At 39.4% G+C, this 22,395-nt stretch overlaps 1 protein-coding gene and 1 pseudogene across 2 annotated transcripts in view; one reads left to right on the top strand and one right to left on the bottom strand.

Annotated features, from left to right (window-relative positions):
* Positions 1–22,395, bottom strand: part of LOC137240171 (uncharacterized) — a 1,093,642-nt gene that overhangs the window by 786,360 nt on the left and 284,887 nt on the right. The window lies entirely within an intron of this gene.
* LOC137240172 (apoptosis-inducing factor 3-like) lies at positions 18,730–20,954 on the top strand (annotated as a pseudogene).

The raw sequence follows: 22,395 nt of genomic DNA, 5'->3' as shown, positions 1-22,395 counted from the left end.
CCCTGGTCCACCTTTATGGCGATATCTCGAAAAGGCGTCCACCTATAGAACTAAGGCCCACACCCTTTTAAAATACCCATTAACACCTTTTATTTGATACCCATATCGTACAAACAAATTCTAGAGTCACCCCTGTTCCACCTTTATGGCGATATCTCGAAAGGCCGTCCACCTATAGAACTAAGGCCCACTGCCTTTTAAAATACTCATTAACACCTTTCATTTGATACCCATATCGTACAAACACATTACAGAGTCACCCCTGGTCCACCTTTATGGCGATATGTCGAAAAGGCGTCCACCTATAGAACTAAGGCCCACACCCTTTTAAAATACCCATTAACACCTTTCATTTGATACCCATATCGTACAAACACTTTCTAGAGTCATCCCTGGTCCACCTTTATGGCGATATCTCGAAAAGGCGTCCACCTATAGACCTAAGGCCCATTCCCTTTTAAAATGCTCACTAACACCTCTCATTTGATACCCATATCGTACAAACACATTCTAGAGTCAGCCCTGGTCCACCTTTATGGCGATATCTCGAAAAGGCGTCCACCTATAGACCTAAGGCCCATTCCCTTTTAATATGCTCACTAACACCTTTCGTTTGATACCCATATCGTACAAACACATTCTAGAGTCACCCCTGGTCCACCTTTATGGCGATATCTCGAAAAGGCGTCCACCTATAGAACTAAGGCCAACTCCCTTTTAAAATACTCATTAGCACCTTTCATTTGATTCCCATATCGTACAAACACATTCTAGAGTCTCCCCTGGTCCACCTTTATGGCGATATCTCGAAAAGGAGTCCACCTATAGAACTAAGGATAAAAAAAAAAAATTTAAGGCGCGATAACCTCCGAAGAGATCTAAGGCCGAGCTTCTCTTCCAATTTGCGTCGTGCTCCTCTTGATTTTCCCTACAAATTGGCCGGACTTGACCTACATGTTTTATGCCGACTCCGAACGGCATCTGCAAAGCAGATGAGTTTTCACTGAGAGCTTTTCATGGCAGAAATACACCCGGAGTGCTTGCCAAACACTGCCGAGGGGCGACCCCGCTTAGAAAAATTTTCTTCTAATTGAAAAATCTTATTTCTAAAATTTTGATGTTGCTCTGCCCGGGAGTTGAACCCAGGGCATACGGTGTGATAGGCGGAGCACGCTACCATCACACCACGGTGGCCGCCAGATCACTCCCTTTTAAAATACTCTTTAATACCTTCCATTTGATACACATGTCATACAAACACATTCCAGGGTTACCCTAGGTTCATTTTCCTACATGGTGATTTTCCTCTATTTTGTCCCCAAAGCTCTCAGCTGAGTATGTAATGTTCGGTTACACCCAAACTTAACCTTCCTTACTTGTTTAAAATAACACCAAAGATAATTATGATATGTGTGCATTGAAAGCGTCGTACACGACAAGCTTACGTATAGCAATAAGTTTGAAGCCTTTTTCCTATGGACCTTTAATAAAGTAAATATGCCAGGAGATGCTTTCATGTTTTGGAGTAAATGGAAGGGCAATGGCAAGCCAAATAAACAGGGTAAAACTATCCTGGTAAACAGTAACTCGTCGAATTAAAATTTACACCAACATTTAAATAATAAATTAAGAGGGAAACTGGATGCATGCAGATATATTTCAATTGCAGTTGATGAGTCTTGTGACATAGCAGATACTAGCCAGCTTTTGATAGGTACGTAGTCTTAAAGCATAATATAACGCTATCACGGGTGAAAAAAATTACTTTTCAGTGAAATTTTGGCAAAAATGTATATTTTAAACCCCAAAAATAATCACCATCGAAAAAATCTGATATACTTCAGAAAATTTCACCAAGCTAGTATATATTTACTAAGATCTCATTTATAAATGCTTAGGAATACACATTATTGGTGATGATTTTGAAATTAGCGAGGAGATATTTGGTATCATGCCACTTTTGGAAAATACCAGAGGAATAGATATATTCAACCCTATTTATAAAAAGTTCAATGAGAATCTTGCTTTGACAAAACTATCTGCTATATGTACAGTCGGAGCACCAGCCATGGTTGATAAGAATAATAGTCTTGTTGGTCAGCTAATCAAAAGGGGAATAGAAGTACCTGCATATAACAGCATAATCCACCAAGAAAACTTATGCGCTCAATGAAAGCATGCCACTAAAACTATGGATGTAGTAGTACAAATTTTAAAAAATATAAGAGGAGGTCATAACGCACTTACACATGTATAGAAAATTTAAAAAATTTCTAGACGAATGCGAATGTCAATATGGTGATTTGGTAATATTTACACAAGTAAGGTGGCTGAGCAGAGGAAAATGCTTAAAACGATTTTTTGAAATAAAAAATGAAATACTAGATTTCGTTATATTGAATTTAAAAGACACGGACTTAATAGAAGCTATATCTTCAGAAAATTTTAAGTTTGATTTAGCATTTAGCAGATACTACCAACCACTTAAACATTTTAAACTTATCGTTACAAGTATACACATTATGAACTTGTTTCTGCGTTTATTCCATTTAACTTAATACATATTCTATGCTTGTTGTATTATTATATGTAGATCTATGCATACATAAAATTACTTGAACTGTATTACAATATTATTTACAAAAAAATAATTCCATTTAAAAAAAATATTATAGTTTTTCTCAGTGCGCTTACAATTTTTGTAGCTGGCTTAGTATTTGCACTTCAATACAAACATTTTTGAGCAGCCCTGATAATAAATATTGAGCTTACATATATTATTTCTTGTTTTTTTTATCCTCCTGCTATTTCTACCTTTATCTAGATTTGTATATTTCTTACATCTTATTGGACTTTGCTAAATAGAGACCTTAATATTTTCATTATATATAGATATGTATCTTTAATTCGTTTTGTAACATGCATTATAATTTGTGAAATCAGTGATCAAAAGTGGAAGACTATATTCAGACGTAACCATTTTTATCGCATGCTAGCTGTTTAATGTACGTATGTAATTTCATTTAATGTTCGAAAAATCGCAAGAATTTTTAGCAAACTAATCAACTAACACCTAACTTGAATCAATCGAATTGCGAATACTCGTACAAAAGAAAATGCTAACTTTTAATGCAGGTATAAGGTTTTAAAGTATGTTCAAAAACAAAAAAAAAAACAAAAGTTAAAAAAATTGTTTACACGAAAATTTAAGCAAAATAAGCAACAAGATCTAGCTTGATCATCAATTTGCGAATACTCGCACAAAAGAACATGCGAAAATGTGCAGGGGTGGCTTTTCGTAATTGGATATCGATCAAGAACGAGTATAAAATAATCGTTGTTGTTGTTGTTGTAGCAGTGCTTCTCCCCATCCAATAGGTCTGACCAATCACAAATTGTCATCAATGTCCTCTAACGGGAGTCCGAGGAAACTTGCTGTTTCAACAGGGGTGGACCATTATCATTCCTTATCATTTTAATATATACTTACTGTCAACCAATCTGGTAACCCTGAACATTCCGACCATCACTGACCGAATAACAAGCCAACCTAATAAAACCGCACTGGGTTTTTTTAGCGCACGCAAACAACCGGCGTTATTTGCCCTAACCCAAATAAGCATGCGTTACGACAATGTAAAGCATGTGTGCAAACGTCAAATTTAATGTCACGCAGAACAAAAATTGGAAATCGAGTTAGGTTTTTACGCAGCAAATTCAATTTGGGTTGCTTTCATACAAGTTGTATGGGCATGAGACATTTTTGACAGAAAATGACTTGCGTGCGTTTATATTAGGTTGGCTTGTTATTCGGTCAGTGATGGTCGGAATGTTCAGGGTTACCAGATTGGTTGATCTAGTTTGATCGTCAATTTGCGAATACTCGCACAAAAGAACATGCGAAAATGTGCAGGGGTGGCTTTGCGTAACATCGATCAAGAACGTGGACATCGATCAAGAACGAGTATAAAATAATCGTTGTTGTTGTTGTTGTAGCAGTGCTTCGCCCCATCCAATAGGTCTGACCAATCACAAATTGTCACCAATGTCCTCTAACGGGAGTCTGAGGAAACTTGCTGTTTCAACAGGGGTGGACCATTATGAGAGAAGTGTTAGAGGCGTTTTCGTTTTCCGTAACACAAATTGTCGACGCGTCGTTTCGAACGTTCGATACCAAATTAGGTGTCGAATTGCCTTTTTGAAAGTTATAATTTTATGCTTTGGTGTTTATTTAGGGAATGATTATTTCATCAGAGATTAAGAAACAAACGTTATTTATAAAAAAGAAAATATTTGGTAGCTCCAAAAAGCTTTCTAAGCACCCTTTGAAATCTGCAAACGAAAGAGATCATACCAAGATACGGGAACTAAAATGGCATCATCGAGCGTTCGATATCGACTTGAAGTATCGAATCAACTAGTGTCGGTTATCGAATTACGGAAAGCCACCCCAGATGTGCGCATGTTAGGCGCTACATTCGAATACAGCCGAATATATCCCCTGGCTGCAAATCGTCCAATAGGCACGGTCCGCATAACACCCTGGATTAGGGGGTTGGCAGTTCTTGTTCACCGACATCTCGCCGCCCTCATATGAGGCGAAACGGCGTAGATGCCGATCCTTAACCACTCCGCCTCATAGTCGGCCGCTATCGAGTTTGGCTAAGCCCTCACACCAACGTCAAGGTGCCTACCCTAGAGAGGGAAGTGATTCTGTTATATCGAATCAATTCGAATGAGTGTTTAAATCGTGACACAAACAACAAAAACGTTAATTTAACTCGAAATTAGTTCTACACTGTCTCTAAAAAAGAGGTTTATAACGTCTTTACGCCCGTGAAGAGACGTTGGAGTTTACTTAGTGCAAAAGAAAAGAACTTACAATCAATCCATTTAGCGCTAGCATTTCTCGGCGACTTGAAAGAGTTGGAAGATTGATAAGCGTCAACCGACTAGTAAAAGGGGAAACGTTACACAAGCAGTCCCACTGGAAACTCAATACGAAAATTAAAAAATGTCTTTTTATAGGTTTGTGGCACCTATACTTGTTGTCAATACACTGTACTTTTATGTTATTTATTTTGAACAAATATGCTAAGAGTTTTTATACAAATATTGAAAATGTTTTTTTTGGATGTTAAAAAAGTTTAGTTTGTTCAGAAAATATTCGTTTGTGTGAAATTAATTTCTTAAGGTTTTTTTTTAAGTGCATCCTTTTAATGCACTTAAGTGGTGACCCCGACAGAGCTTTGTGAGTATTATTCAAGTACGTTCAACTTGTAGCGCTCATGCCAAATATACCCTACGGGGCCATTCGAGTATCGAATTGTTTTCTACATTAGGTGATATGGCCACAATAGAATAACTATTGGAGGTGTTACAATAAATACCTATGTACATACTTTTTGCATAAACCATAGCGGGATAATCAAGCGATATTTTTGAACAAAGAAAAAAACAATTTTTTTTTCTCCAAGTACTTGTGGCGCTTTAAATAATTTAATTATGTTACTCATGGTGATTTCAGTTACATTTAACTATTTATTTTATTTTATTATATATACAGTGGCCCAAAAAAATCTACGGACAGCAAAGTTTCTCAAAAAATCATTGTTTTTTGCTTTAAATTATTTAATTATGTTACTCATGGTGATTTCAGGTATATTTAACTATTTATTTTATTTTATTATATATACAGTGATCTAAAAAAGTCTACAAACAGCAAAGTTTCTTAAAACATCATTGTTTTTTGCTTTCAATTGTTTAATTATATTTTTCATGGTGATTTCAGATCGCGGGTTCGAATCGGGCTCAAGGCCTAACAATTTTCAGGTATATTTAACTATTGATTTTATTTTATTATATATCTATATAATGGTCCAGAAAAATCTACGGACAGCAAAGTTTCTTAAAAAGTCATTATTTTTTACTTTAAATTGTTTAATTATGGTACTCATTGTGATTTCAGTTGTATTTAACTTTTTATTTTATTTTATTATATATACAGTGGTCCAAAAAAGTCTACGGACATTCTAGTATAATAATTCATTATAGCAAAATAATGTGCAACTTACAAGCAGATCGCACGTTTCGCTGATTTTTGGCATTTATTTGTATATGCCTGGCATCGAGAATTCTAACACAATTAATTAAGTAATTATCAAAAAAATGTAAGCCTGCGGAAAAATAGTGAATTTCTACACATGGCTTACGTGTGCGGTATTACCAGTATAGTAAATAATCAATACTAAAGCTAAAACTCGTATCCCAATCCGATACACTGTTATTTGTAACAGAAGTCCAGTCGCATGGTTAGTTATCATTCTTTAGGGCTCATCATCAGAGGGTATGTCAGGCAGGTCATCATCTTGGATTTCAAACGACGTATGGCTCTTTCGAGTTTCAATGGTATCTTTTTTTGAATAAGGTCCGAAGCTTAGAAGGTATTTGTCTAAACTGTAAAATCGTTACGGGTGATTACTCCACCAGAGAAACCTCAATTTAAAAAAATCTTAATACAGCTATTGTAACGTAGCAAATGCTACGCCACAATATCTATTTCCTATTTAGCGCTCACCCCTAACATCATATTTTCCATTTACTGCCCACCCCTAGTAGTGTATGTACCGACATACATATATACATACATACCGGCCCAACAATCATCGCGCAAGCACAAAGCAAGCCAGCGATGGTGAACGCACAATGCTTGGGAATTTTCATTCGTGGCGCGCTGTGCGCGACAATGCGAGCATAATTCCCAATGTGTTCATAGTTACCTATGAATAAAATGATTGACCGGAATACACCAGGCACACTTCGCCGGTCACACCTGGCGGTCGACAAGGGGTGCCCTTTGGGGTAGGAGGGTGCGTTACAAGGTCGGTTCCACCGATGGTACGCCCCCCCCCCCCCTGCTTATCGGACACCCCGCAGGTTTACCCACATTTCCGGTGAGTAAGACGGGATTTACACCCCTTATTACTCATCGGAAAGGTAATGCACGAGCAGCCTTCACGGGTAGGAAGGAAACCCGTCCCAACGCCAGTGGCGGGGCGGATTTCCCCACTACCATGGCAGACTGCCTGAGACAATATAAATACATTGTAGGTGCTCCCTTTGGGTCGCGGGGGGTAAAGTTACAAGGTCGGTTCTGCCGATGGTACTTCCCCCCAGGCCTTTTGGGCAGCCTTACCCATATTCCAGGGACTCCCTTTGCGTCGAGGGGGGGGGGTAAAGTTACAAGGTCGGTTCTGCCGATGGTACTTCCCCCCGCGGCCTATTGGGCAACCCTAATATTTTGTTATCATCTCCTCTGATTAAGACGGGACTCACCCCCCCTATTACTCAGAGGAAGGGTAATGCACGGATACACGGCTCAGGTAAGAGGAAAACACTTCCCAACGCCTGCGGCGGGACAAACTCCCCTACTACCCTAGCCGAATACCCGAGCCAATATATTGTAGTTAGTTAGCCTCATACTAATAGACACTTCGCCGTAGGTACAACATCATCGCCATCCCGATCCTTGGACATCCTATCCCGAAGTCTAGCCACCACCGTCGTCATAGCTATTTGGTGAGAGCCACCGTCACTCAGTACTCTCTCTTCGGGCGTGATCCTAACTACCGCCGTCATTACTACCGCCGTTAGCACCTCTTAGCGAGAGCCACCGTCGTCTTCACCATCTCAGCCACCGCTTAGCTAGCACTCTATCTCCCTCTCTCTGTGGAGAGCCGTCGTCCTTGGGTTACACTATATTGTCAGCGACACTACCTAGTGAACATCTCTCTCTCTCTCTCTCTCTCTCTCTCTCTCCTGGATTCAAGGTTGTGGATATTTTAGCCTGAGAGCCGCGTGTGTGTGTGTGTTCGAAATCAACACTAATTTACTGTGTTTTTATTTAGGTGGGGGAAGTGGGACCTCCATCCGACTCTGGATTGACTTGAGCATACCTCAGCCTTTGACCAAACCCACCTCATACTATAAACAGAACATACAAAAAAATGGTAGTCATCGATTGCAGCTTTTGGGGTACATTGCCAAATAGATTCAGGATTCGGTATCAGCACATTGATTCATCGAGCAAGATCAAATTCTAAAATTGCGTTTCTAAACGTGAGATTAACGTCCAAACTGAGTTTCATAAAAATTAGACATCTTTTAATGTAACCGCCCACAAGAGTACGAGGAGTGGCAAGGTACCAATCATCACCATATTGCATATATATTCTTTTTATCCTACAAAAGATCACGCGCCGAATTTCAACAAAATTTGAGTACGTTTACTATTTTTTATTGCTCACCCTATGGAGATGGCACCACTGTGCAACGCTCAAAATCACCAATTTTTTTCAAAAAGCGGGAATATGCGGGACCCATCTTTCCACTATTTAAATTAGAAAAACACAGGCTTTCTAAAAAAATTGGAATCAATGCGGGGCAAAGTGGGGCACTAAAACAAAAACCTTTTCGAAAAAAAAAAATTGGGAAAAAAATTTGCCCCAATACATCCCTTTTTAAAAATTGTATTACGAAGGCGTTAAGGACTGTATAAATCTTAAAATACATAAAGATTATACACACTTAACTGTTTCATAAGAATCAATGGCTTCTCTTTTATAAGCTCCACTGAAACCCGTAAAAATATCAATTGAAAATGTATATACTCTAAGAACGTGAAAAAGTGCCGCAATATACGCACGAATGGTCCAATTTTGAGTGGATGTCCACATTAGGTATATGAATTATGAAAATAAACAATTATTGGTTCTAATACGCTAGAGTATTGGCCTACTAAAAATAATTTTTCTTTTTTAATTGCTGCGTTTTGAAAAATTGTTTTTTGGCCGCCCAGATTGCTTAAATACCTCTACGTGCGTCGGTCAATTGGGTTCAGCATACAATTTTTAAACTTTTTTTATACTTCCTTCATATAGTTTAATTCGTTCGAAAATACCCAACTCGTAAGTCCTTACTTCATATCATTATCGGAATTCATTCTTTAATCCTAACTAGCTAATACCTAATTCGTAATTACCTAATTCGCACATTCGTAATTCATTTTCTTATAGTTAATTCGCTCATGCCTAATTCGAAAATACCGGAGTTATTTATTAATTCCTTATCATTTTAATATATACTTACTGCCAACCAATCTGGTAACCCTGATCATTCCGACCATCACTGACCGAATAACAAGCCAACCTAATAAAACCGCACTGCGTTTTTTTTAGCGCACGCAAACAACCGGCGTTTTTTGCCCTAACCCAAATAAGCATGCGTTGCGACAATGTAAAGCATGTGTGCAAACGCCAAATTTAATGTCACGCAGAACAAAAATTGGAAATCGAGTTAGGTTTTTACGCAGCAAATTCAATTTGGGTTGCTCTCATACAAGATGTATGGGCATGAGACATTTTTGACAGAAAATGACTTGCGTGCGTTTAAAAAGGAAAGAAGAAGAAGTTAGTTAGTTGAAGTTACTCGTGAGCGCTCGACGCGTGTGCGTCTCGTATCCTTTTATAAAAATGAAATTAATCCAATATATATTAAACTCTGTAAATCCTGACAAAATGAATTATTAAAGTAATAATTAAAATACTAAACAACTAGTGTTGTGACAATTTTCAGAATTGAGCTGAATTCGCGCGCTTCAAAAGTGAAATACACGCTCGAATGTAATATACAACTAAGCACCATTCGTTTGTGCTTGCGCACTTCGTTAAAAAGCCAAGAAAAGTTATGAAATTCTAAAACACGCATACGAACGTAATTTTTCATGCGTTGTGTCGATCGGTCGGGTTCATAAAATAAATCATGATGCCGAAATTCAGTGATTTAAAAGTTGAGCAATTACGTCGAAAATTGCGAGACATCGGTTTATCCACCACCGCTAATAAATCGCAACTCGTGGAAAGACTGTGCGAACATTTCAGTGAAGAACTTTTCACAAGTGCTTTAAATGATAGTGCAAACGTAAGCAAAAATAGTCAGGAAGTCGAATCTTCCTCCATACATACATAGCATGATGACAGGCCACTGAGTAGCGCCAGTTATAAAGACGGTGCCTGCATCTTCATATTTATGCATCGAAACTACGCCAAATAGTGCAGCGATAATGGCACCTTTTCAAAACGAAACAGGATTTGTGTGTAGAAGTACAGAAGCAAACGCTTTTCTATCGACGTTTTATGGTAGCACACCTATGTACTCCTCGTCTTTTCTGACCAACGTCCAAGGGCAAGCGAATATGCTAATTTCATCGGCCGACGTAAATGGTCAACGTTTATATGGAAATTCGAATGCATATATTGTACCAACAACGTCATACGGAGTTCATTCGTATACAACTCCATACAACGCATTTTCTCTGCCAAACGTTCAAGAGCAGCAGAAAATTCATAATTCAACGGCTAGCGCAAGTAGCAGCAGACACGTTCATTAGGGTGCGCAAACGATAACGCCGCAGCCAATATTCTCTGCCGCAAACGCAGTTAACGCTCGCCTACCGCGCAGTGATACAATTCTAAGCGACATGAACGCGCAACAACATGTTGAACTACCAACGACCAGGTGGTCTAAGGAAATTTCAATCGGTAACGGCCAAAATTTTTGTTGTAGAAATGAGGCGACAAATTCATATCCAATACAGCAAAGGAGTGTGAACAGTAACGAAATACGAATAAGTGCAATGCCAACAAGAGGCGAACAAATAACGTCGCAAGAATTTGCAAATGTAAACAAAGAAGATAATAGAAAGAGAATTTCAATTTTTGGAGACGTTCATGACATAATTGCAATTCTACCGTCTTACGATCCGCGTAAAAAGATAATAACTTCAGAACAATTTATAAATCGTGTTAACCAACTGCGTAGTGTTTATTGTTGGGAAGATAAAATTCTATTGTATGCAATACAAACGAAACTAGAAGGTGCTGCAAAGATGTGGATAGATGCCTGTGCAGAAATCTATACATATTGGCAATATTTTGTGTACGGATTTCTAAACGAATTTCCATGTTCTTTGAATGCTGCGGACATTCATATGGAACTTATGAACATGAAAAGAAATAATAGTGAAAGTGTAGAAGCATTTTACTATCGAGTATTGGCGACTGGTCGCCGCGGTAAATTTGACGATGCGTCAATAATAAAATACATAATTAATGGTATAAATGAAAACGGTTTAAAGCAGTGTATATCTGTGCACAAGTATCAAACGTGTAGTGAATTGCTATAAGCGATTTTGAATTATTGTAAGCACAATAATTTGAAAAGCACGAAATTTGCAAATGCAAAACAAAACGAAGAGCCGACGAAGGCAAATACGAAAATATAGACTCAAAGAAAAACAACGATATGCTACAGTTGTAATAAGGCTGGACATTTGTCGCGAAACTCACCTGAGCCACAAAAACGCGAACGATGTGCAAAGTGTTCCAAAGTGGGACACTCCACAAACAATTTTCAAAATGAAAATGCCGAAATATAATTGTAGCACCGTGAATGAAATCAAAAGTGATTTTATAATTAAAAATATTGAAATAAATGGTGTAAAGAAAAATGCTTTTATAGATACAGGTAGCAGTAGAACGTTAATAAGAAAATCACTCGCGTATAAAATCGGAAAAAGCGGTGAATGTTGTGTTACATTAAAAGGTTTCGGTGGAGCATTATATAAATGTACGTCCAAACTAAATGTAATGCTTAATATAGACGGAAAGGCGTCCGAGACGGAAATGCTAATCGTAGATGATGGACTGATTGATTATCCAGTGTCAATTCGTATTCAAAGGAAAAGAAATGTGGGTAGTCGAAAAACCCAACAACGAAATTCTAAGCATCACAGATGGTGAATTCGGTGAATTAAACAAGATGTTACGAAAACATGATCGATGTTTCTCTGCTGAATCAGATTCAGTGGGTAAACCAGTATAGTTAAAATGAATATTTAATTATTGTCTGATACGCCAATTAATATGAAACCATATAGACTGCCATTCGCGCATCGCCCTATCGTGAAAGAGATTATCGAAAATCTATTGAAAAGTGAAATAATTCGACCATCAAATTCTCCGTAAGCCTCACCTATTGTGCTCGTGGAAAAGAAAAACAAAGAGTTCCGAATGTGCGTGGGCTGCCGACAACTAAATAAAATTACCGAAAAACAACCATATCCAATGCCAATAATTGACGAACTTTTCGCGATGTTATGAGGTATTCAGTTTTTCACGACATTGGAGTTTATAACGGGTTATCACCAAATCGAGGTGAACGAAAATTCGAAAAAGCTAACCGTGTTTGTGACGACGGAAGGTCATTACGAATATAACCGGAAGCCATTTGGTCTCGTTAATGCTCCGGCCGTTTTTCAAGAAGCTATGAATAAGTTAATTGAACAGTGTAAATGGAAAAGTATAATTGCATTTGGACGATGTGATTATACCTAGCAAATCAGTTGAAGAAGGTATACAAAAATTAGATGATTTTCTGTGTGTCGTAAAAGAGAACCGTTTAACGTTAAGATTGGTCAAATGTGGTTTCTTAAAAACGAGATCGAGTTTCTCGGACATAAAATATCACGCGATGGTATCAAACCAGGTGATCGGAAAATACAAGGTATAAAGAACTTTAAAATACCAAATACGCAAAAGGCAGTCGGACGTTTCCTCGGGTTAACCGGATTTTTTAGAAAATTCGTTGAAAATTATTCATTAATCTCGCGTCCGTTAACAAGACTAATAACGAAAGCATGCGCTGAAAAATTTGAATGGGGCGAAGCTCAACAAAACGCGTTCTCCACGTTAATTAATAAATTATGTAGTACACCAGTGTTAGCTCTATACGATTTTAATGAGCAACATCAGGTGCATACCGTCGAAAGTAGTATAGGAATCGCAGCAGTACTATCGAAACACGATCACAACGTTTGGCAAGCTGTAATGTATTTTAGCCGCCACTGTACACCGGCTGAATCGACCTATCATAGTTACGAGCTTGAGGTATTGGCTGTTGTGGAAGCATTGCAACGCTTTCGCATTTATCTCCTGGCTAGGTCATTTAAAATATTTACTGACTGTTCTGCAATTTCGAGCCGGAAAGCTAAAACTCCACCAATACCACGTATTTCAAGATGGTTAGTCCGTTTGATGGAGTATGACTACGAGATCATACATCGACCAGGTAGTCGAATGGCTCACGTCGATGCTATGAGCCGTGCTCCTATCCCGGCTGACAAAACCCTACATGTTGACGTAGTTGACGACGATTGGTTGTTGCCAATAAAACTAAAAGATCCATACATACGAGAGGTTTTTTCAGTTCTAATGGACAAAACTGAGTCCACCAAAGCGAAAAAATTCTGAAAAGAATATTCTTTTGAAAGAAACAGATTATATCGACGAGTAGACAACAAGCTACTTTATGTGGTACCAAAAGCTGTACGTTGGCGTGTAGCTCGATACTGTCATGATAACTTTGGACATTTTGGTGTTGATAAAACGATTCAACACATTCTTAAACATTTCTGCTATCCGAAAATGCGAAAATATGTTAAAGACTATATAGCATCGTGTATAGAATGCTGCTATAACAAAACGAGGAACACTCGAAGGTGTGTTATACACCGAACCAATCGAACCTATACCGTTTAGACTCTTACATATCGACCACTTGGGGCCATTTGTTAAAAGTAAGCGCGGTAATACGTACGTGCAATAAGTGACGCATTTACGAAATATATTGTCGTAAAACCGGTCCGTAGTACCAAAACATTACCTGTCATTCAAGCATTAAACGAAATTTCGAGTTATTTTGGTCTCCCTGCTCGAATAGTAACGGATCGTGGCACTGCGTTCTCATCCAAACAGTTTGTCAAATATTGCAACGGAAACAACGTAATACACATAAAAACTGCGGTACGAACTCCACGCGCTAACGGTCAAGTGGAGCGTGCAAATCAGGTTATATTAAATTACCTTCGTACAACGTCTTCGAATGGGGTGACCAATTGCGCAATCTACAATGGTCAATCAACTCACAACAAAATTCTCCCAACGAACTAATATTCGATTTTAAATTAATGACCAGATACATAATAAACTTTTGGCCGCAGTAATCGACAATGATAATAAAGGAACGACATTTGAAAATCGGGACAATGCTATGTCCTCAATCAATACTCAGCGACAAAAATGGAAGGAGCGCTTCGATAATAAGCACAAAACGGCCTCCATCTACAACGTTGACGATATGGTGGTGATACACAACGAACCATCTGCTTCGGGGAAGTCACGTAAGCTCGAACCCAAATTCCGTGGTCCCTATGTAGTAGCGAAAGTTCTTGGGAAGGACCGTTACCTTCTTACTGATATCAATGGTATGCAACAAAGCCAAAAGAAGTTTACATCCGTTTATACCGCCGACAAAATGAAGCCTTGGTGTTCAATGCCACCTGAACTCGATGGCTTCAGCGATGATAATTTATCTGATAGTGACAACAATTTACATGATAACGAATATGATCAATCCACAGAAATCGGGGGAAATGTCAATATCAGAAAGGGCCGAGCTGTCAACCAATCTGGTATCCTTGAACATTCCGACCATCACTGACCGCGTGAGTCTCGTATCCTTTTAAAAAAATGAAATTAATCAAATATATATTAAACTCTGCAAATCCTGACGAAATGAATTATTAAAGTAATAATTAAACACTAAACAACTAGTGTTGTGACATAACTTAGTTCAATAATACCTAATACATATGTACTTAATTCATGCATACCGACGTTATACTTAAATAATAAAAATCCAATTCGTGAACACCTAATTAAACTTACGGAATTTATACTCATAATTTCTAAATTTAGGAATACCTATCTCATACTTGATTCGTGAATACATAATTCACAAAACACTTAATTCGTAAATGCATAATCCGCAAAATACCTAATTCGCTAATACGAAACCTTTTTGGCAATGAATAAATATAAATAGTTTTTTTTTTTTTTAAATTAGTAATTAGAGGACAGAAAGCATATTTAAGTAGCGTGTTCGTGAATTCACCTATGCCGACTATTATTTCAAATTCTTCTATGCCTACTATTTGTTTATTGATTAATGTTCGTCCGGGGTGCGTGTGCTCCTGGAGGTAGGTGGGCGCATCGGGGTCGATCTCAGTGGGAATAAGCGGGTTGGAAATGAAAATAAGCAAATAGACGAGATTTCTCGTTATAATATATGTGATTTATTGGGTAAATGTAAAACTAGCAATAGTTACAATATTACCTGAATAAACGCAGAAATACGGCAGAGATCGCTGGCGGCAGATGTTAACTGGTTGGCTGTTGAAATCAAAGAGGCCGGTTGTATAGCAAGCTACAACCGTTGACCCGCAAAATCCTCCGTTTTGGAGGGCAAAGGCACCCACACATCAACCCCGACATGCATATGCATGAGTGCTGACAGAAAGCACACATACACGTGCATGTACATGCATGCACATGCATGAGGGTGATGGTGTAGGTGGTTGTAAATTAAGTCGAGTATCGATTTGCAGAGTCGCATTGGGGGGGTCGCAATCAGTTGCGGAAAAGTTAGGCATCCTGCCTAAACATGCCGGCCCCCCTTGCGATACGCAACATCGTTTTCCGCCAATGACCTCCGCTGAAACGAGAAAAAATTAATATAAGACTTACACACTAAACTTAATCTAAATGAAGAGTTCGTCGGCGACGCAAAATGGCCGGGAATCCTTTCCAACTTGCTTAGCATGCCACCTGAGCTAAGATGAAAAAATTAGCGGTTAGGAACAGTGAAGTGAATATTTCTTGCCATTGAATTATACATAATTCTTAAATATAGAAATTCAGAACGTCATATATCAACAGTCGATGGCCAGTAAGGCTGGACGAAGAGGCCGAGGTCTCCGTTCCAGAGTGGCACCATTTTTTGTTATTCTTTGGTTTTGGCGTTTCGGATGGAGAGGCCGAGGTCTCCATTCCAGATTTGCGGTTTTTTTTTTTGTGTTGGTTGGACGAAGAGGCAGAGGTCTCCGTTCCAGACTCGCATTATTTTTGTTTGGGTTTATTCTGGGCTGGACGAAAAGGCCGCGGTCTCCGTTCCAGCGTCTATTGTAGCGTGTCGCTCTAGGGGCGACTGTGGCCTTTTATGGATGTGCCAGGGCGAGTGGCCGTGAGGTTGGTTGGGTGATGCGCGTTTTCGCTGCAGCGCATGTATTTCGTCAGTTGTGTATGATATTATTCCCCTACAAAACACCTGGTCACAAATCTACCCACGCCCATGCAAATGTGACTACGAACATAACCTGTCACCGTAAAATGACTAGTCAAATGACGTGGAGTGACGAGAGCGTTTTTGCAAAATAGTTAGTGCTGTGATTTCGAGCAGCTTAGATATTTCAACACAACCAGCAAGATTGCGGTGTGTGGGGGGTTGGAGCGGACGTGATTCCAACCCACCCGCGCAAAATTACTTGCTTTCGTGATACGCGTGGCGTTTTATTAACAAACGTACGTTAAAATGTATGAATAAACCGAGTTTAAAACGAACCGTAGAGGCTGACGACGGTATTGATTTAATTTTGTGCGACAGCTCATGCCGAATAGCGAACATCGTAATTAAATTGTAAAATGTACCAACTGCCGGTGCTTACATGCAGATTGGCGATGCGTTCTTCACGACGCGTTCTATCTGCACGTACCATTATGCTAAATGTACCATGCAACTCTGTCGTGTATTTCTTGGTTAGCTGACAGCTGGTATGGTGAATTTGTGGTGTGCTGGTATATATATACATATATGTATTTGCTTGCCCTTGAAAAAAAACTAGGTCACTGGGGCAGTAGCACACTAGGCCGGTAGAAACAGTTGACTTTTTCTAATTTCGGGACTTGGTCGTGTCGGGATTCTTTAATTTCGGGACTCGGATTGTTTTTGTACCGAGCCCTTATAATGACTGTTTGTGATGTTTGTTGTTGAAAAACAACAAGTCCTGCCCCCCAGCCAGAAAACCGTGCCCAAAAAACGGAAAGGGTAAAAAAAACAACAAAAACAAATCTCCTTGTAAAAAAAAATGTGAATTTTTTGCAAAGAAAGGTTGTTTTCTTTGTTTTGTCCTCCCCTTTTTTTGGGTTCCTTTGTTGTGTATGACTGCTTGGTATTGCAGTAGATGCCTATATTCGGCAAAAACACGTCAGTACCGATTCTGATGTTTTGCGGTTTTGGGTACTGCTTTGGTGTAGTTATCGGTATCCGCTTTTTTTCTTTCTTAATATGACAGCACTAATGAGGCTGCCGTTGGTATGTTGCGGGTTGCCATCCAGTTGGTTTCCCGTAACAGGAATTTTCCAGGATACAGTAATGTAGGATTGTGGTGGATAAATTACCCTCACCACATTGTTATTTGGAAAAGGATTTTCAAGCTGGTAAAACGTAAGTATGACACATTCCTAACGGATTTTTTGATAATTTTTTTTCTATAATGGATTTTTTTTTTTTTCGTTTCAGATGGAACCGATGCAACTACTTCTAGTGTGTTTGGAGGCTGGGGAAGAGGAGCCAATCCAGGTGGTGGCGGATGTTCAATACCCGGAGCGGCGGAGGGGCTCCTATATCTGCCACGCGCCGGACGAGTTGGTGCAGCAGGCGGTGGAGGAGGTGTTGCGACAAGTTAGGCCCTGTGTGCTCCGGGCCCTGCAGACGCCTCTGGTGGTTAAGTTACGCGGGAGCACCACCGCCTGGTACGCCAGGTTCCATAAGGCGCACGAGAACGTGTTGTGGGAGCCGCAGCCAGCACAGGGTCCAACGCCTCGGGGGGGGGGGGGGGGGGTATCGATGTCGTGTGTGCCAACGGCATCTTCGGTCGTTTGGAGGCTTGATTGCCCATCTAAATGGGCATATGCAATTTTACCCGTATAGGTGTTGGAGTTGCCCCAAGCGGTATGCGTCGTCCGCAGCGCTCTCCGTGCATCGCCGTCTTCGCCACTGAAGTGGGTTTCTGTGCCACTCAGTTACGGCTGTGCAGTAATTTAATTTAATATTTGTTGAAAAAAAAAATAATAAATGGATTTATTTTATACTTCATATGATTTCGGCTTGATAAGAGGGGGGGGGGGGGGGGGGGGGCTCTTGTGATTTAACCTTGTGTTGTCTTCTCTACTCTTAGACAGACGCAAACAAGAAACGCACCATTGGGTGGTCGAGTTGGGTAATATGGCAACTCTGTCGTTTCTCGTTTTCTTGTATGTATCATACATACATACATACGTTGGTTGAACATTCCAGTGTAGAGCATGAAGCAAAAACAAAAAATGAATCGAAAGATTTATTTTACCGTTTTTGCTTCAATTCATGTAAAATTTACGCGTTGCTGGACACAAGGGTAAGTAGTAAAATATTTTGCAATAATTTTATTGCAATGACTATTTTTTATGGTATGTCAGATTTTTAATTCATTTTTCGTTTATTTTCAGGTGACTTGTTTTTATTTTAGTCAGTAGATAGTTTACAAGGATTAAAAGGTATTTGTAAAATTCGTGGTTTGTTGCTCGCGCGTATTGGATGAATAACCCATAATAATACTATCTCCGATATTGCTACTATGAAGTATTCCGCTCAATATATGTAAATCTCCATATTCGTCTCTCCAAAAAAATCAACCGCAATCCAATCTAACGCCTTTCATAAGCTTGGCATTCCATCACAAAAAAATTGCGTCTACACACAGGAATTTAATATCGCGGCGTTGTTCCAACATTCTTTCATCCCACGGTTTAGTACGGCGACAATATAAAGAGCAACAACTTCCGTGGCATTGTTTCGATATAACATTTTTCTTAAATTGCTATAGAAAAAAACTCAACAATACGATATTCGGCCAGCTGTACTCGAATCACCTTCACAACAGTCCGCACCTTAGCTCAGCACCACAAAAAAACAAGGAAGGTTTTACCAAACATCAACACTGCAACAACAGCAAAAAGTACTTAAAAGTAATTTGTTGGGGTGTAAAAAATCAATATTTGGCATAATGGGTGGTGCTAATTGTAAAGAATATTCAACAACTTCTAAAAAGAAGGGCAAGGCAGGAGATACGGAGCAAAGTGGTACCTATCAATCTGAAGGCGAAATGTCAGAATATACCGGTCCTGTTGAAGTCTGTCACATTGACGATTTACAGGAAAATGAAATGAAACAATTCCAGTTTGATGTGGACACAAAAGTCTTGGTGGCAAAACAAGGAGGTCAAATATTTGCTATTGGAAATAAATGTCCACATTACGGTGCACCACTGAATACCGGCGCCTTGGGCCAGGGACGTGTACGTTGTCCATGGCATGGTGCTGCTTTCGATTTACGCACCGTTGATATTGAAGATTTTCCAGGTGTTGACTCGCTACCCTGTTTTATGGTGCGTGTCGAAAACGACGGCAAAGTTAAATTGCGAGCGAAGCGTACAGATTTGGAAAATAATAAACGAGTAAAGGATATGGTAAAACGCGATAAGGCGAATAATACTTGTATGGTGGTTATTGGTGGTGGACCCGCTGGTGGTATTTGTGTAGAAACACTACGTCAAGAGGGTTTTACCGGTCGCATTGTTATGCTGTGTCGTGAAAAATGTCTACCCTATGATCGTGTCAAACTAACAAAAACCATAGATGTACCACTAGAAAAGTTGGAGTTTCGCAAATCGGATTTCTATGCACACTACGATATTGAAGTTATGCTTGGTGTGGCAGCGACAAAAGTGGATACAGCTTCTAAGACAGTCATTTGTTCGGATAACGAAGAGATCTCATATGATAAACTTTTATTTGTACTGGGTTGAATGCACGCAAGCCACCAGTGCAAGGAACATCTTTGAAAAATGTTTTCACTGTACGCGAATATGACGATGCTAGAGCAATATTAGCAGCGATAACACCCGAAACGAGACTAGTGTGTGTAGGTGGCAGCTTTATTTCAATGGAAATGGCGTCGACGCTGCACAGCAAAGTTAAATCGGTAACCATAGTATATTCAAGCCAATATCCATTTAGCATTTTCGGCCAGCCAGTGGGCGAACTATTCTATCGATTATATCGTGAAAAAGGTATTATTATGAAAAATCATAGTGTATTGTTGGAGTTGAATGGAAACGCCGATGGTGTTGTTACCGAAGTCGAACTTGTCGATGGTAGCAAATATCCTTGCGATGTTGTTGTATTGGGTACCTGTTCAACTTTTAACACCGATTTCCTGCGCGATTCAGGTATTAAAGTTAATTCCGATGGATCTATCGATACCGATATGCATGTGATGACCAATGTAATCGATGTTTATGTTGGCGGTGGTATAGCCAAAGCACCCGTATTCGCCCATGCCAATCAACGTAGCGCAATTGGTCACATACAATTGGCACAATATCATGGCCGTGTTGCTGCATTAAATATGACTGGTACAATTGAAGATTTAAAAACGGTGCCATTCTTCTTTTCAAATGTATTCGGCAAAGGTATACGCTACGCCGGTTATGGACGTTTTACTGAGGTGATAATTAAAGGTGATTTGGAAATTTGTTGCATATTACTTGGATTCGGATGGAAAGGTGTTGGCCGTTTTAACAGTTGGTCACGATCCGGTAGCATCACAATTTGGCGAATTTCAGTATCAGGGTAAACATTTGCATCGTTCACAAATTGAAGAGGACGAAAATCATTTGGATTGGACGAATATGTTAAAGGAGAAGAATGCGCGCCCAAAATGTGATTGTTGAGAGAGAGTTATTGCTTTCATATGAAAATAATGTACAATAATTTATTGGTAACTCATGTTTATTTATGTTTTGGATAAAACTACATATTACATATTCCTTATATCGAATTCGCTTGTGAAGTAACTAAACACTTTAAAATAAAAATCATAAGAGCATACAAAAAAAAAAAAAATGTTTATTTGTATTAATTTATTCCTCTTTTGCTTTTCTTTGCAGCCAGAGGCATTTGACATTGGAGTTATCCATTCCTACTCAAGGCATCGACTAAGACAACACCTTTGCAAATTGATCAGGCAATACAAAGCATACGGCCATGCAAAACGCCGCCAATTCGGTAATATTTGATTTATTTATTTCTCCCCTTTTTTATTATTTCCGACAATACTTCTGTATTTGAAATGCACAATTGGGAGAGGACGGAGCTTAAGTAGTGGGTACCACTTATATTCCCGCATCGCGGTCCTGTGGTGCGCCCATTCACATCCCGTTCTACATATAACGCTGCTGCCGGAATGGTCGTCCGCGAAATGCAGCGCAGTCCAGATACGAGTGGTGCATCTTTGTTTGTACAAAGTATCGTGTTGTCATTACTTGTTTTTCTGGGGTCCTCGCTCTCGGTGAGCGAGTGACCCGGGGTGTTATTTTGTAATTTCTTAAAAAAAATAAGTGTTCGCCCTTCTGCGGTAGGCGTTTATGATGTCCTCGTTATGGGATAACGAGTGAATGGGATGGTTTCTGGGTCTGTTTTAATTCATGGTTGTAGGAACTTTTCATTCCATAAAAAGCGTTTTTCCCTTTTTTTTTTGTGATCAACAACGCATCCCATTTTCTCGAAAAATAACTGGGAAGCTTTGCGTCAGTCCGCTACTTCCCCCCACCAGTGGTAAGGGGTAGCAGATACTGCGTAAAGATGTAAAAATGACATTAGTCGGTTTTTCCTTGTTAAAACCTCGTTCAAGTCCGGCACTTCCCCCCACCACTGGTAAGGGGTATCAGATACTGTTCGAGGTAAGGGAAGTATCCACCCGGTGGGATGCACTCCCGCTTTCAACGACCTTTTGTAAGTCTGGTACTTCCCCCCACCAGTGGTAAGGGGTACCGGATACTGCTCAAGGTTAGGGACCTTTTTCTCACTTCCAAAAAATTTTTGACTTATGTGAAATTACGAAAGGATTTTTTTTTGATTGTGGGTTTACATTCACGTTCGTAATCAACTAAAGAGTCCAAAAAATATGTGACGACTTGATCAATCGGGAAGATTTCAGTAGTTGTGATAATAAGTTTGTAAGTTGTGGGGGGGAAATGATTCAGTTTCTACTGAAGATTTCGTGATTGATAAGGTCATGTTGGTTTGGTCACTCTTTCAGAAATTGTTTAGAGAACGCCGTACGTTAGACTTTTATTCGAAAAATGCCCTATGTTGCCAAAACTCCCTCTACGAGCATAAGTTCAAAGCATTTTGTCACAAGAGGGGGTTGAGTTAATGAAAAGCATTCTGAGATACGGCGCTCTTCCACCCAGTTCCGAAATAGGACGTTTCTGTGCGACTCCTGCAATGGGAATTTTTTGAAAAATATTTTGTGATTGGGGTATACCCTACGCTGCCGCCGCTG

This window comes from Eurosta solidaginis, chromosome 2 (genome assembly GCF_040869045.1).
Source record: "Eurosta solidaginis isolate ZX-2024a chromosome 2, ASM4086904v1, whole genome shotgun sequence".
NCBI lineage: Eukaryota > Metazoa > Arthropoda > Insecta > Diptera > Tephritidae > Eurosta > Eurosta solidaginis.
This window is presented reverse-complemented; position numbering and strand designations above follow the sequence as displayed.